The sequence below is a fragment of the Cavia porcellus genome, unplaced genomic scaffold (assembly GCF_034190915.1).
Source record: "Cavia porcellus strain 051 isolate PalLab524CR breed Dunkin Hartley unplaced genomic scaffold, mCavPor4.1 scaffold_3, whole genome shotgun sequence".
Classification (NCBI taxonomy): Eukaryota; Metazoa; Chordata; class Mammalia; order Rodentia; family Caviidae; genus Cavia; species Cavia porcellus.
In genome coordinates this window covers 52,798,354-52,816,897 of record NW_026947486.1, presented here as the reverse complement: position 1 = coordinate 52,816,897, position 18,544 = coordinate 52,798,354, and positions in this window count along the sequence as shown.

Sequence of the window (18,544 nt, the reverse complement as noted above, 5' to 3'; positions counted from 1 at the left end):
TATCATTAAAGATTCTTCTCAATATATATATTTTTGCTTTTTAATTCAATTTTTTTCACGTTTTCTTATATATTAGTCTTAGATTGAAATGCAGTTCTGCCATAATTAAAAAACATTTTATTAAATATCTTACCACAAAAATATAGACATTTTTTACAAATATTTCTGAACAAATTAGCTTTCATTTTTAAGTTTAAAAGTATATGATATTTAAACTTCTTGAATCACAAGTAATACTCTTTCTTTCTTACAGAAAGCAGCTAAGATTTTCAGAATTCTGCTCCAAAAGTGAGTTTCAAATTTAAAATGTCAATTTCTAAGGATATTATTTGTCCAGGATATTGTGTTTTTGTGACTAACAGCATCTATTTACTTTGATTCAATGCCAAAAGCAAAACTCAATAATTGTGTCATAATTTTGCATGTTTTTCAAAGTTAGCAATGTAGATAATTTAAAGGGAAAAAATAAAAATAAAAATGAAAAAGAGTTTCAAAACCGGTTAGTAGGAATGTTAAAATAATTAATGCATTGCATATTATTGTCTTTGTGGTAATTATTCAGAGTTCAAGATATAGGCATGACATCTTCTCCAAATAATATAGCCACAAAATTTTCTTTTGAATGAAATAAGAAACTATCTGTAAAACTGTCAGCATTATATTGTATACAAATATATTTTTCTGTTTCCCATTCTTCCTTTCCCTTTTCCTCATTGTAGTTTCTCCTTACTTTTGAAAAGATTCTTCCCAATTCACAATATCTACAGTAAATTTTGGATCTTTTAACTCATTAAATATCTCACACTGGTGAGACTACATGGTCATCACACATATCAATCTCATTTATTTCACTTCTGAGCACAGTTTCAAGTTACATCCATTTATCTATAAAAGCCTCCAATTTATCCTTTTTTGTGACTAAGTAGTACTCCATTATACAACAAATCCACATCATTTTTATCCATTCTTCAGTTGGTTGCCATGTGAGTTGTTTCCAAGGTTTAATTATTACAAATTGTACTGCTATAAACATGAGTGCACATAGATAGCTGAGGTATGGTATGATGCTTTTACTTCTGGGAATGTATCCAGAAAGGGAATTTCTCAGTTATATGGGATCTCTAATTCTAGGTTTTTAAAGGAATTTCCACACTGATTTCCACAGTGGTTACATCAATCTAAACTTTCAACAACAATAGAAAAGAGATCCTTTTCCCCACACAGTCCATTCAGCATATGTTATTGGTTCATACTTTTATGATAGCCATGCTTTCAGTGGTGAGATATAATCTCATTGATATTTTCATTTACATTTCTTGACTGACCAATGATACTGAATATTTTTTATATTTATTTATTTGCCATTTGCATTTCTTCATCAGAAAAGTGTGTATTTATTTCAGATGACCACTTTTGGATTGGGTCTTTGAATTTGAATTGGGGTCTGATTTTTTTTAAATTATTGGATTATCCTAAATGTAAGTCCTTTGACAGAAAACTGGCTATGATTTCCCCACTTTATGATTTTTTTTTCTTTCTGTTGGTGATGTTTTAGATTATGCAAAGCATTTTCACAGGTTGAAGTCTCGTTTGTTGATTCTTTGAAATATTTCCCTTGTAATCTGTGTTTTGTTCAGGAAGTCTATGCCTGCACCTATGTCTTTGAGATTGCTATTTAATTTCTCCTACAGTTATTTTAGTTTTTCTATTTTAATATTTAAAACTTTGATCAATTTTGACATTATTAGTGCAAAATAATAGTTATGGCTCTAGTTTCAGTCTTCAGCATGTGGAAAGCCATTTTATCCAGCACCATTTACTAGACAGTTTTTCTTCCAGTGAACATATTTGGTTCCTTTGTCCAAGATAAAGTGACTGATTGAATGACTGCATTTCCATTCTGTTCTACTGATCCTCAGACCTGTTTTGTCATCAACATCATTCTTATTTTTCTCACAGTAGTTTTGTAGTATAATTTTAGCCGAGCCTGGTATTGTTATGCCTCCTGAGTTGTCTTCATTGTGCAGAATTGCTTGTGCTATTCTATATCTCTTCTGGTTTCAAATGTATTTCAGAAATATTTTCTCTAGATCTTGAATGTGTACTAAAGATAATTTGGTTGCGATTGTATGAAGTCTGAATAGCAGTTTGTTGAGTATGCCCATGTTCAGCATTTATTTATTCATATCTAAACTCAAGGGATACCTTTCCATTTTCTGAATTTCTTTTGCATCTACTCTTCAGTGTATTGTAACTTTCAATTTACATTTCCTTTGTGTCCTTTATTAGATTGATTTCCAAGTATTTCACTTTTTAGGATGCTATTTTGAGGTATGTACTTTCCTTAATTTTTCTTTCTGTAAGTTTATTGCTTGTGTACAGGAATGCTTTTGAATTTTATGTTGACTTTGTATCTTGCTACATTGCTGAATTTGTTTAAATTTTCTTTCTTCCTTTTACTATTTTTTATTTTCTAATAGCTCTGGTTAAAGTTTCCAGAAATATATTGAATAGGAGTGGTGCTAATGGACATCTTTGCCTTTTTCTTGAGTTTAGAGTGAAAGATTTCAGTTTTTTACCATGCAGCATATATCAGATTTTGATCTGTATCAGATGGATTTTATCAGATTGAGGCAAAGACCATCTATTCCAATTTTCTGTAGGGTATTATCATGAATGTATGATGAACTTTGCCAAATGCTTTTTCTGCACCTATTGAAATAATCCTGTAATTTCTGTATTTCATTCAGTTAATATGCTGTATTACATTTATTGATTTACATATGTTGAAATCCCTGGGAGGAATCCTTCTTTGTTATGATGTATAATCTTTTTTAATGATTTGAGGCTTTCAGTCTACCAGTATCTTATTAAGGAAATTTCCATCTATGTTCATTAGGGAGATTGGCCTATAGTTTTCTCTTTTGGCTCTGTTTTTCTCTGGCTTTGGAATCAGTCTAATGCTTGTTTCCAGGAATGACTTTAGAAACACTGCTTCCCTTTCAAATTTTTTAAAAAAAATTCAGCATTAGTGAGATTAATTCTCTAAATTTTTAATAGAATGCAACAGTAAAACTGTTGGGGTGTTAACCTTACTTTGTTGGTAAGTTTTAATTATATTTATAAATTGAATGACTGATATAAGATTATACAGAATTTTTGTCTTCTTGATTCAGTTTAGCCTATTCAATCATGTCCATAAATCTGAATTTCTTCTGTGTTCTCTATCTTACTAGAATATAGGTTCTCATAATAGGTATTGATGATCTCCTGGATTTCTAGGGTATCCATGATGATTTATTTCCTAATTGCTACAGTTTGTGTTTTTTCTTCTTTCTCATGAGGTTGTCTAATGGTTTATCAATTTTATTATTTCCTAATTGCTACAATTTATGTTTTTCTTTTTTCTTTCTGATGAGGTTGTCTAATGGTTCATCAATTTTATTGATTATTTCAAATAACTATATTTTTGATTCACTGATTTTTTCTATCATATTCTTATTCTCTAGTGCATTAATTCCTGTTCTTGTATTTATAATGTCTTCTCTCATATGAGCTTTGTATTTGCTTGTTCTTGTTTTTTCTAGAAATTTGAGGTTATTTAACCTAGTTCTATTTTCCTGATATATGAGTTCATCGTTATAAATTTTCCTCATAGGATTGCTTTTATTGTATTCCATATATATTGTTACATTTTATCAGTGTTATCATGTAGTTTTATATACTGTTTAAAATTGACTTTAATTTCCTCTATAATTAATTCTTTTTTTCAGTTGTTAATGTAGTTTTGTGACTTCCTCTACTGCTAATTTCCAGTCTCATTGTGTTATGGTCAGATATTATACAGGGCATAATTTCAAATACTCTACGTTTATTAAAACTTTTTGTCAGCTATTATATTGTGTATTTTGGGAAATATCCCATGTACAACTGAGAAGATTGTGTATTCTGATGCTGTGTAATAGAACATACTGTACACCTCTACCAAAGCCATTTATTCACAGGGTTGGCTTAATTCCGATATTTCATTGTTGATGTTTTGTCTAGTAGATCTATGTACTTGTAAGTATGGAATACTGATTTCTCCAGTTACAATTGTTTTAGTGCTTCTTTTGTTTTTCATATCTGCTATTATTTGTTTTATGTAGTTTGTCAATCCTATGTTTGGTGCATAAGTATTTGTGATTTTTGTCTCTTCTTGGAGTTTTATTTAACAAGTATGCAGTGTGACATTCTTTGTCTCCTTTGATTGATTTTGGCTTAAAATTTGTACAGTCTTAAAGTAGAATAGCTGCTCCTACCTTTTCTGGATTCCTGTGCCATGGATAATTGTTTTTCACTCTTTGATACTTAGTTTATGAATTTTCTTTTGAATTAAATGTGTTGGTTTAATGGAACATGTTTTAGATGTTGTTTCTTGATCCATTTTGCCAGCCTGTCTCTTTTGATTGTCAAGTAGAAAATATTTATGTTGATGGTTATAACTGATATGTGGTATCTTTTCTTTTTCATATCATTTTACTGTTGTTTGATCCTATTTTTCACCTCTTGTTAATTGTTTGCCCTGCCTATATTTCTCTTGGTGTTTATGTGTTTGGGATCTTCATTATGTATTCCAGAGAATTCTGTACAGATGGTTTGGTGGTCATAAATTTCTTCAATTTTCTTTATCATGGAAATTATTTTATTTCTTCATTTATTTTGAAGGCATTTTTAGAATACATCAATTTGGACTGAACATGGTTTTCATTTAAGGCTTCAAATACCTCACTCCAAGCTCTCCTTAATTTGAGTGTTTGTGTCAAGGCAACTGTTTTGATTCTGAGCACTCCTTTAGAGATGTGTTGTACTCAGGGGTTGTACACAGAGAATAATTACGATGAGGACATGGAGTATGTAATATTATTTTTATAATGGTCACCGGGAGTTAACTCAGGAAAATGTAGGAAATTTATCCATAATACCAAAGACATAGATTATTTAGTCAATAGCCTAAATCCCACAGCAATAACCTACATGGGTCCAGATAAAAACCCAGAACTCATGACAATGCCTCGCATGAGTCCAACTGGAGGTCCAGAGCCCACAAGAAGGACTCACACTAGTCTCTTTTATGGATCTATGCTGGGAAGGCCCAAAGGTCACCAGTGGAAGCCAGAAAGTCCATGCCAACAGGACGAAGGAGCTGTGCTAATGGGATGAGGACTGTACCCTGGAGCCGAGAAGTCACATTCACAATAAAGACCAGAGCTTTCCTGAAAGGCACCACAGCCATCTTCAGTGAGACGGAGGCCCCGAGCTCCTCCGATGACAAGCACAGTTGGGTATATGCCAGGAAGCAATGTGATGAGTTCATACTGGAGACCAAGCATCACATGTCTTCCCCTCCGGAGCCAGGAAGCAATGCTTGATATGAGGACCAAACAGCAACATGTAGGAGAACCCACAATGCACCAATACTTCAATGCTTCAACACCTCCCTTCTTCTCCACCTATTTATCCTGGCAAATTTCCTCTGGTGGAGCATCTTTGCTCAATGCCATGCTGATATAAGTTGACCACCAGTTCTTAATCCATAACAAGGTGATATGTTTCTTTTATTTGCTTTCATTATTTTGTTCTTCTGTTGATTTTTTGGCATTTTAATTATTATATGCCTTAGTGTTGATTTATTTTGTCATGACTTTTTGTAGTTCTACATGCTTCGTTTAGCTGAATTTTAAAGTTTTTATCTGTATTTGGGAAGTTTTGTGCCATTATTTTGTTTCTTTTATGTTTTGTTTACTCTTTTTGATACAATTCTCACTTTACAGTTCAGGCTGGTCTTGAGCTCACTTACTAGATCAGTATGATCTCAAACTTGCAATGATTTTCCTTCCTCAGCAACCTTAATGTTGGGTATACAGGCGTGCACCACCACATTGAGCTCTGCTGCCATTTCTGTGTAGAGGATTTTAATGTCCTTTTCAGTCTTCTGCTTTCTGAATGATTCCAATCAAAATTATGTTGCTGTTCTTCATTTCAGCTTGTAGCTATTGAATGGTTTTTTTGTGGTCTCTTGTGATTTTTTTTTAAGATGTCTTTTTTCCTTGACTCTAGTAATATTCTTTTTTCCTAGATTTCATATTCTTTCCATGCCTTCATTCAATCTGTTTAATATAATTTCTATTTTATTTTTAAAAATACTAAGATAAAATAGGATATAGCAAAACAGATCAGAGCAGAACAATTTAAGCAACAAAATGTTTCATCACAAGACAACTCGACATAACAGTAGCTACCATAATGTCACTTTCCTTGAAATATTTGAGTACACCTCATACACTATATTAACAAATATAACAAAACAGTATAAAACCATTCAAAAGAATGAAAGTATTACAGGGAATTCAGAACAGAATAACAAAAAATGAACAATGATTGCTATATTATCTCCTTGTCCATAAACATTTTTGTTCATACTATCACACCTAATAAAACCCAACAAGATACAACATGATGAAACTGATGGAGACAGAAGAACCAAAGCATGAGAGGACTTCAAAACAAGATGATTTTAAATCAGCACTAGCTATTATAATGTCTTATTTTCTTTAAAATAGCTATTCATACCATCACAGAAAATAAAATCAAACAACCCAGAATAAAACCATTCCAACTAATGAAAGAAAACATTATAAGGCTTCAAAATAATATAATGGGGAATCATGATTACCATATACTTTTATGTATTCTTACCATTTCTTATACTAGGGAAGCTATACAGTATTTATACATGTGAGTTTGATTAATTTTGCTTATGAGTATGGTCTCAAGCTCCATCCATTTATTTACAAATATTTCAATGTAATCACTCTTAAGAGCTGAGTAGTACTCCATTGTATAAAAATGCCACAACATTTTTATCCATTCCTCAGTTGATGGACACTGAGGTTGTTTCCAAGATCTAGCTATTACAAATTACGCTTCTGTAAACACAGGTTCATATATATCACTGTGGTATGATATTATATCTTCTGGGAATATGCCTAGAAGTGGAATAGCTGGGTCAAATAGGAATTCCTATCCCAGGTGGTTGAGAAATCTCCAGACTGATTTCTACAGTGGCTCTACGAGTCTACACTCCCACCAACAGTGCAGGAGGGTTCCTTTTCCCCACAGCCTCTCCAGCTTTGTTGTTGGTAGTTTTCTTGATCCTGGCCATTCTTTCAGGAGTGAGATGGAATCTCAGTGTGTTTTTTTAAAATTTACTTGAAGAGAAAAAATGTAAACAGAAAAATGTAGAAATAGTACAGAATTTCAAAAAAATAAACAGGAAGAAATCACTAGTTGATAGATTACATATTTTCATCTTAGAAATTGTTGTTCACGTTACAAATTTAAAACATACAAATTGGACATTCAAATAGTGAAACTGCAAAAAGTTCTGTTCAACGATCCAGCAAAAACTTAGTAATATGTTTGTCTATCTTACACACATAAACATGCATGCAGTTATATCATTTAGAACACTTCTTTTCCCCTCTTTTTATAATAACAATTATGCAACGTGGGTTTTATTACTCCTTCAGATCTTATTAATTTTTGAAGAGAATATAACCAAATGTGACAAAACAAAATAGTCAATCAAAATAAAACGATGGACATAGTACATGATGTATAAACAAAATACAATGTGATCAACAATGGTTACCATAATCCCTCTTGCTGTCTTCAAAAGAATTGCCCATATCATCAGGTATCATGAAATTGAACAGTACAGAACAAAACCAATAAAGATGAAACATTGGAGATATTACAGGACTTCAAGGGAAGTTAATAGTTAGAGCAGAATGGGTGTCATAGTGAATCTTACTGTCTTTAAAGTAGCTTCCTATATCCTCCAATTAGACACATAATGCATCCTGCTATCTTTGGAATAGCTGTCCATACCATCAAATCTAATACAAGAAGACAAACTGGAACAGAATAAACCAAAAGTAAACAGATTAATGTAAACAATATGGATTTCAAATCATGACAAATGACAAACAATGGCCACTGCTTTGCCTTTTTAGCCAATTGCTCCCCTTTCACTTTCTTTTTTATTTTATTTTTTAATTGTTAAAAATGATTTTATTTAAAGAAAGACTAAACAAAACAGAAAATGTGTAGAAATAATACACACTTTCAAAGAAAAAACAAAGAGCAATAAATCACTAGTTGATGTTTACGTATTGTCCTCACACGTAATTGTTCAAGATACAAAAGTGGAACATAGAAGTGGGAATTAAAACAGTGAGACTATAGAAAGTTCTGTTCAACTATCCAACACAAACTTAGCAACATGTGGTTATCAATGCTATTGATACATTTAAACATATATGCTATATATACATTTAAACATACATGCAGTTACCCATATCTTCATTTATGATGAGACTGAACAAAACAAAGCAGGCTAAAACCATTCTGAACAAAGAATCATATTATTGCTGCATTTCACATCATGACGTTATGGGATTAGCACTGGCTACTGTAGTGTCTCTTTTCTTTCAAAGTATTTGTTCGTTTCATCATGTGTCATAAGATCAGTTCTCATAAACTTTATAGGTTCTACGTATGCATGAGTCTTAACATGTATTTCTATCCTTTCTGTATTAGAGAGAGAAACAAAACAAATCAGGACAGAACAAAACATATTCCTATAGACACATAAAGTGAAAGGCACATAAAACCTCTGTACAGGAGTTCTACCATGATTACTGTGTTGTCTCTTATTATCTTCAATAGAATTGGCTATATCATCAGATATAATATAATTGAATATATCAATACATAACAGTATTAATAGAAACACAACTTTATAGATAGTGTAAAACTACAAAAATAGGTAGTAATCAAACCAGAATAGGTATCATAATGAATTTTGTCATTTTCAGTGTAGATGTCTACACTCTCTGACTTGATACTATCAATCATAGCAGTTTTGAATAAAATCTTTCAATAACAAATAATAATCAAAACAAACCAGATTTAACTAAAACCAGTCATGATAAATCAGTATAAGTTATACAGGGCTCCAGATAAAGTTAATAGGAACTTAAAGATGAATATTGTGCTATACCCTTATATATTTGGAATATCTGTCTGTGCCCTCAGATCTAGTGCTTGTAGACAAACTGGGACAGAATAAGTTCTCTCTAAGCAGAGTGGTGTGTGTTAAATGGGCTTAGTTCATGATACACTATTAACAATGACTTCTGTTATCATTTTAAATATTGTTCCTCTCTCATACAGAAAGGAACAGGGTCTAATCAGTCAAAACAAGATAGTGGGAGTATTACAGGACTTCAAATCAAGTTAACAGGAAATCAAAAAAACTACTATAATGCATCCTGCTATTTTTTTTATTTTTCCCCTTGATTAAAAAAATCATAAAAAATAACTAAATAATTTTTTTAATGAACAAGGGAGAGATTCAGATAAAAGAGGACTAACAACATAACAATACAGGTCAAAGCATGACTGTTTCAGCAACCTAGTGCTTCACCACCAAATAACCGACTTAATAGTAGTAACCATAGTGTCTTTTTCCTTGAAATATTTGAATATAATTTCATATCCTATAGCTTCAAATATTTCCATATCAAGTAGCCCAGAATAAAGCCATTCCAATTAATAAGTGAAAATTTTATAAGGCTTCAAGGCCACATAATGGGGAATCATGATTACCACATACTTTTATATATTTGAATCATTATTTACATTAGGGAAACTATTTGGTATTCACACATGCGAGATTGATTTATTTCACTTATGAGTATGGGCTCTAGCTGTGCCCATTTACTGATAAATATCTCAATGTGATCCTTCTTTATAGCTGAGTAATACTCCATTGTATAGAAATACCACAACTTTTTTTATCCATTCCTCAGTTGATGGACACTTGGGATGTTTCCAAGATATGGTGATTACGAATTGTGCTGCTATAAACATATGTGCACATATATCACTGTGGTTCTGTATGATAGTATCAAGTTTGAGAGTATGGGCAACTACTTTGAAGGCAATAAGATTCACTATGATGCCCATTCTGGTTTGACTATTATCTCCTTTGGAAGTCCTGTAATGTTTACATTGTTTAGATTTTATTGGTCTTATTCTCTACTGTTTTGTTCAACTTTATAATACCTAATGAGATAGACAATTCTTTTTAAGGAAGTAAGAGGAATTATGGTAACCATTGTTGATAACCTTGTACTCTGTTTTTACATCATGTGCTATGTCTATCCTTGGTTTTGACTGACAGCTTTGTTTTGCCATATTTGACTTTATTCTCTTCCAAAAAAAGTAATAAGAACTAAGGAGTAATAAAACCTAAAATGTATACATTTTGTTGCAAAAAAAGAGAGGGAAAAAAGTGCTCTAAAGGATACAACTGCAAGTGTGTTTAGGGGTGTTAAATAGATGACCATATTAAGGTTTCTGGTTGGATGATTGAACACAACTGTTTGCAGTCTCATTGTTTGAATGTCCAATTTGTATGCTTTGATACTGTGACTTGAGCAACTACCTCTAAGATGATAATGTGTAATCTATTAACTGGTGATTTCTTACTGTTTTTTTTTTTTTTTTTTTTGGTAGTTCTGTATTACTTGTACCCTTATACCACTTTGTTTTGTTTTCTTTTTTCTCTTTTTCCTTTTAAATAAAACTAAAAAAAGAATATTCCTCTCTTTTCACTCCCCCAGGGTGCACTGTGCATTTTTGGGTCTCATCAACACCCTCTTTTTTAAATTGGGGTAGGGGGTGGCAACCTGCTATTTACCTAAGTGGTTCTTAACCTTCTTCCTCCTGAACTTGATCTCTGGTTGTATTCCTTTACCTATTAAAGCCTATCTTTCCAACCTATGTACAAACACTGGTGTAGTTGCCCCTGTTACTCTGTGATTCCCTGTCACATAGAGCATTGTTCACTCATATTTGATTTTTGGTCCACATATTCTTTTTCAGATTAAATATATTTCCTGAAAAGAGCATCTCGGTGGACCCTACCTCCTGATCTACTCTGCCTGTGATTCTCTCCTTTTTCTTTTTTTAAATTTAGTGTATCATGGACATCTATATTAGAGATTATAGCCAACCTTTTCTGCCTCATTTCTGTAGTGCTGTTTTCCTGCCATTAGTTGCTTGTTTGTCATCTTCATTTTGCTTTCTGCTTGAGGCCTCTCTGCCACTTTTTCTGGAATCCTGATACTTTTCTCTCTCTTTAGGATGTCCTGCAGTACTCTCTGTAGAGTTGGATTGGTGTTCGCGAATTCCCTCAATTTCTCTTTGTCTTGCAAGCATCTTGTTTCTCCATCAATTTCTAGAGATAATTTTTCATGGTACATCAATCTGGGATGGAGGTTATTTTCTTTCATGGCTTGAAATACTTCACTCCACACTATTCATGATTTGATGGTTTGTGTCAAGAAGTCTATGGTAATTCTGATGGCCTTCCCCTTATAAGTAATCTGTTTTTTGCCTCTGACAGCTTTTAACATCCTGTTCTTATATTGGATTTCTGGGATCTTGATTATTATATCCTTGGGTGTAGTTCTGTTTTGGTTCTAGGTGGCTGGAGTTCTCTATGCCTCATACATAAGAATATCATTTCCTTTTCCTATGTTTGGGGAGTTTTTCCTTAATTATTTCTATGAAAGCTTTTGTAGTTCCTTTGTTTGTAACCCTGCTTCTTTATTCACATTGTTTGTTCTCAACTTATCGATACTCTTGTAATCTTTTAGCCTCTGTATTTTAACCACTTGTTTCCTTGTTATTTTAAAAAAGTTTTTCCTTTCATAATCCCACATTGCATACCTGTCCTCCAGTTTGGATAATCTATCTTTCGTTTCTTTCAAGCAGTTTTGCCAGCTTTCATTGGAGTTTTTAATTTCCTGGTAATCTCTTTGAAACAGATTCATGTATTCTATGATTTCTTTATATTTTTCATCAGATGTTTCTCCCCATTTTTGTGTTTCTCCATGTTTCCATCTGTGTCTTCTTGAGAGGTGTTTAACATTTCTTTTATTAATCTATTTATATCTTGCTTTACTTGGTTAAATATTTCACATTTGAACTAGTCTATGAGATCCTGAAGATATATCTTTATGTCTACTTGTGCTGTGTCTGATATTGCATGTTTGCTGTCCTCAGTCTCCTTTGTATTTACCTTTCCGGGATCAGTGATCTCAGGAATAGGAGCTGGGGACTTTTTCTTGTTGCTTTCTCTTCTCATATTTTTTTGTTTATTCTATAAAGCTATATATAGGAAGTCCCCGTTGCTTTCTTTTTTGGTTGCAGTTCTCCTGAAGCCTGTATGCTGGCCCCTCCCTCTGGGAACTGCTGAGGCCTTCACTGCATTAGTGTGCACCGCAGAGAGGGGAGAATTGGTATCGGATAGCTTATTTGGTCTCAGCTAGGGGCATGATCCATGCCAAGCACACCTCACAAATGCTATCTGGGGCACAGCGGAGCTGACTGATGTCACTGCTACTCCTTGTTGTTGCCCTTCTGCCCAGTCCCAGAATGTCATTCATTGGAGCCCCCTTTTTCTGTGAATTGGTTTTATTCTTGGTACTCACCACAGGTCAATGCAGGTTCCCAACAGTTCAGCTCTCCTTTCAGTTCACCAACCCCTGAACTTAGTGTGACTGCATTTCCAGTGAGTTGAAATAGCGGGTGACTTGGTAAGTCGTGGCAGTGTGAGTTCGAGCACTGCAATGGGAGCATCAAATCTTTAGCTGTTCCAATAGTAGCACCAGGATTGTATGTTTGATTGGTTCTTCTCACCTTAGTTTTTTCCAGAGATGAGGTGATCCATCTCTCTGTTTTCGACACTCTTCACAATATATTACTTTGGAATCTAAATAGCCTATCTCAGGGAGAATCAGTAGCCTGATGTTAATATCTGCTATCTTTAGCTGGAAGCCTAAGTGTGGCTTTAAATTGCATTTCTCTAATGAGAAATGATGATGAACATTTTTTCATGTATTTATTGGCCATTTGTTTTTCTTCATCTGAGAACTGTGTATTCAACTCAGATTCCCATTTTTGGATTGGATCTTTGAATTTTGGGGGTCTGACTTTTTTTTAATTCTTTGTATGTTTTAGATAGTAGTCCTTTGACTGAGGGACAGTTCACTAAGTTTTTGTCCCAGTTTGTGGGTTTTATTTTCACTATGCTGGAGATTTCTGTTGACATTCAGAAACTTCTTAGTAAGACTTGATCAGACTTATTGATTCTGGAAAGTGTTTCCTGTGCATTTTGACTCCTGTTCATGAATTGTCTACCTACCCCTATGTCTTCAAGGTTTTTACCTACTTGGTCTTCCAATAGATTTAGTGTTTCTGTTTTAATATTCAGATATTTGATTCATTTAGATTTTAATTTAGTAAATGGTGATAGGCCTGGGTCTAGTTTTAGTTTTCTGCAAATGGAGAGCCAGTTTTTCCAACACCATTTATTAAAGAGACTGTCATTCTTTCAGTGAACCTGTTTGGCCCCTTTATCAAAGATAAGGTGGTTGAGTGTGTTTGTAGTTGTGATTGTATCTTCTAATCTATTCCATTGATCTTTAGCTCTCTTTTTATTCAAATATCATGTTGATTTTACTACAGTTGCTTTATAGTATAGCTTCAAATCAAGGATTGTGATACCTCTTGCCTTGCCTTTGCTACTTAGTACTGTCTTTGCTACTCTAGGTCTCTTCTGATTCCATATGAATTTTATGAGTGATTTCTCTAGATCTATGAGTTACATTGATGGTATTTTTACTGGGATTGCATTGAATCTGTATTAACAATTTAGGGAGAATGGTCAATTTCACAATGTCTATTCTCCCTATCCATGAGCAAGGGATGTTTTTCCATTTTCTGAGATTCTCCTCGATTGCATTTTTCAGAGTGCTATAGTTTTTCCTACATTAATAATTAACTTCTTTCATCAGAATAATTCGTAAGTGTTTCATTTTTTAGATGCTACTGTGAAGGTTGTGACTTCTCTTATTTCTCACTCAGTGATTTTGATGTTAGGGTATAGGAATAATACTGATTTTTAGTATTCATTTTGTATCCAGCTACACTGTGGAATTTATTTATTGTATCTAGAAGATTTTCAATGGACTTTTGAGGGTCTTCTATGTAGAGTATCAGGTCATCCACAAATAATGATAATTTAACTTCCTCTTTTCCTATCTTTACCCCTTTTATTTCTCTCTCTTGTCTAATTCCTCTGGCTGGTATTTCCAGTACTATATTGAATAGGAGTGGTGATAAGGGACACCCATGTCTTTTGCCTGATTTTAGGGTAAAGGCCTTCAATTTTAGTCCATTTAATATGATACTGGTAGTTGGTTTGTCATACATGGCCTTTATTAGATTGAGGTAAAGACCATATATTTCAATTTTCTGTAATGTTCTTGTCATGCATGAATGTTGGATCTTATCAAAATCTTTTTCTGAATCTATAGAAATATTCATGTGATTCTTATTTTTTACTTTATTGATATGGGGGATTACATTTATTGATTTACATATGTTGAACCATCCCTTCATGCCTGGGATGAATCCCACTTTGTTGTGGTGTATAATCTTCTTGATTTTCTGTGTTGTGTTTGCCAGTATTTGAGGATTTTTGCCTTTGTGTTCATTCGGGAGATTGGCCTGTAGTTGTATTTTTCAGTTGGCTCTTGCTCAGGTTTTGGTACTAGAGTGATATTTGCTTCCCTTTCAATTGTAATGAAGTGTTTGAGGAGTGTCAGCATTAAGTCTTCTTTGTATTTCTTGTAGAATTCTGGAGTGACTCTGTCTGGGCCTGGGTTCTTCTCTTTAGGTAAGGGCTTAATTAAATTTTCAATTTCATTAATAGAAATTGGGTCATTCAGCAGTTTTACATCTTCTTGACCTAGCTTTGGTACTTCATATGTTTCTAGGAATCTGTCCATTTCTTCTGTGTTATCAAACCTATAAGAGTAGAGGTTTTTGAAATAGGTGTTGATGATCTTCCATATTTCTACAGAGTCTGTAGTGATTTCACATTTTTCATTCCTTATTGCATGAATTGGAGCTTTTTCTTTCCTTTTTAAATAAAGTTCACTAGGGGTTATGAATTTTTTTTTATTCTCTCTAAGAACCAACTCTTTGATTCAGTGATTCTTTGGATTGTCTTCTTAGTCTCTTTTACATTAATTTCTGCTCTGATTTTTATAATTTCCTCCTTTTTTTGCCTTTGGGTTTGACTTGCTCTTCTTTTTCTGTTATGGATTAAAAACTGGTGGTCAACTTAACGCCAGCTGTATTACATCAGCATGGCATTGAGCAAAGATGCTCCACCTGAGGAAATTTGCCAGGATAAAAAGGTGGAGAAGGAAGGTGTTGAGTATTGAGGGGTTAATGCATTGCTATATTGAGGCATTGTGGGTTCTCCTACAAGTTGCTGTTTGAACTGTTGGTTTTCCTTGAGAAGCTTTGGGCCTCACACACTGCTTCCTAGCTCTGGAGGGGAAGACATGTGCTGCTTGGTCTCCTGGATTTACTTGTCATGCTACTTCTCAGTATGTACACTAATGTGCTTGTCGGAGGAAGATCTCTGGGAATCTGTGTGGCTGAGGATGGCTGTTGTGCCTTTCAGGATAGCCCTGGTCTTTGTTATGAGTGTGACTTCTCAGCTCCAGCATAAGTCCAGAATACACCTGTAAGAAGAATGTGTATTCTGAGGTTGTTGGATGAAACACTCTCTATATATGTATCAAGTCCATTTATTTACACATGTGAACTCATCCCACTAGCACAGCTCCTTCATCCTGCTGGCATAGACTTTCTGGCTTCCACCACTTACCCTTCAGTCTTCCCGGCACCATTCTGTAAAAGAGACTGGTGTGAGTCCTTCTTTTGGGCTCTGGACCTCCAATTGGGCTTGTTGGAGGCATTGTCCTGTGCTCTGAGTTTTTATTTGGACTCATGGGGGACATTGCTGTGGGATTTAGGTTCTTGACTAAATAATCTACGTCTTTAGTGTTGTAGATATATTTTTTGCGTTTTCCAGTGTTAACTTCTGGTGACCATTATAAAAATAATATTATATACTCCATGTCTTGATCCTAATTGTTCTCTGTGTACAACCCCTAACTACAGCCTTTTCTGGATGTTTGAGGTGTAGCATCAGGTTATTTATTTGTATTCATTCTGTTTTCCTGATGTGGGAACTCAGTGCAATAATCTCTGAGGACCACTTTTATTGCCTCCCAGAAATTCCGTAAGTTGTATTTGTATTTTTCTTTCATTGTAGATATTGTTTAACTTTTTCTTTAATTTTCTCTGTGTCCCACTGATTGATCAAGAGTGTGTTATTCAATTTCCATGTTTTTGAGGAATTTTTGCAGTTTCTTTCATCATTAATTTCTAATTTTATGGTGCTATGATCTAATAACATGCATGGGATAATTTCAACTATCTTGCTTTTAATTAAATATGTTCTGAGGGCTAGTATATGTTCTATTTTAGAGAATGTCCTGTGTACCTCTAAGAATAATGTGTATTCTGGTGTTGTTGGATGAAACACTCTGTATATATGTATCCAGTCCATTTGTTCACACATGTGATTCAGTTCTGTTATTTCCTTGCTGATTTTCTGCCTGGTTGATCTGTTCCTTGGTGTTAGTGGTGTGTTAAGGTCTTGTGCTTTAATTGTGTTGTTGCTTATTTGATTTTTCATTTCTATTAATACTTGTTTTGTATAACTGGGTGTTCTGGAATTTGGTGTGTGTATATTTAAGATTGTTATCTCTTTCTCCTGAAATTTTCCCCTAACCAGTATGCAATGTTCTTCTTTATCACTTTTGTTCATTCTTGGTTTTAAGTTCACATTCCCTGCAAACAGAATAGATATGCCCACATCTTTTTGAGTAACTGCTTGAAGTATTGTTTTCAGTCTGCGAATGTCCTTTAGGGTTAGATGAGTTTCTTGTAAACAGCATATTGTTGGATGTTGTTTCTTGATCCATTCTTCCTGTCTGTTTCTTTTAATTGATGAATTGAGACCATTTACATTAATAGTTATAACTGTTATATATTGTTTTTTTTGTTGACATGTTATCTTTCTGCTGTTGCATCCTTATCTTTCCAATCTGTTTAATTGTCTGCTTTGCTTTGTGGTTTTTTCCTGAGTGTATCTAAACTGTCTTTCAGTATGCTTTTCAGGGTTGGCTTGTTGACCATGGTGTTCTAAAGCTGTTTGTTGTCACGAAAGTATTTCTTCATCCATTTTGAAGGACAGTTTTGCAGGGTACCTCAGTATAGGTTGGAAATCATTTTCCTTTAGGATCTAGAATACTTCACTCCATATTCTTCTTGATTTTATTATTTTTGCTGAGAAGTCTGCTGTGACTCTGATAGGTTTTCCTTTATAGGTGATCTGTCTTTTCTCTCTCATAGCTTTTAGTATTCTTTTTTGTTGTTGTTGGATTTCTAGGATGATTATTATATATCTGGGTGTAGTTTTATTTTTGTTATGGCTATTTGGAGTTCTATATGTTTCACTAATCCTAATGTCAATTTCCATTCTCATGTTTGGGAAATTTTCAGCTATTGCTTCATTAAATATCCTGTTCATATCATTTGTGTTATCCCTTTCTTTTTCATTTATCCCTATCAATTTTACGTTGTTTTTCTTTGCATGATCTTGCAACTGTTGAATTATTTCCTGATGTCTTGTTATTTTTAAAAGATCTTTCTCTTCCTGTTCATTAGCTGCAATCCTGTCTTCAAGGTCTGAAATTCTATCTTCACTTTTGTTGAAGTGAAGTTTTGACAACTTTCAGTGAAATTTTAGATTTCCATCTCTTTCTTTAAATCTGCTTCATGTATTTGTTTGTTTCATATATTGTTCATCCAGGGATTCTATTTTTTGATTTTGTTCCTCTAATTTTTTAACTATGACTTTTTTAGATGTGTTCAACATCTCTTTTATTACATTTATCATTGCTCCTTTTACCTGGGAGGTTATTTCTAGTTTGAATTCCTTCAAAGCTTTCTGGAGTTGCTTCTTTATTTCAATTGATATTATTTCAGGTATTTCAGGTTTATGGCATATATTTTCTTCTGTGAACATAGTTACTAAGCTTTCTTGGGATGGATTGGAGGTTTGAGACTGCATTTTGGTCTTTTGTGTTGTCATTTTCCTATATTTCCGTGTTTCAAGTGTAGTTCTACGTCTTCCTCTGGGCGTGTTTGAGATTGTCTTGTATGCTTTCCGTTCCTGGGACTCTGGCTGTCCAGGTCCCTGGATTGAGAGAAGTTCACTGCGTGTCCCAGGTGGGCCCAAATCCTGCAGAACTGGTCGAGTGTGGCAAGGAGCTGGGAGGTTTCTTGACCACTGGGAATGAGGATCTTAAACTCCCAAGTCTCAAGATGGTGCACAGACACTCACTTCTGGCTTTCCAGTTCCCCAGATTGAGAGAGAGTCACTGGGGGTTGCACAGGCAGGCTGAAAACCTATGGAGCTGGAGCTGGTTGAGTGTGG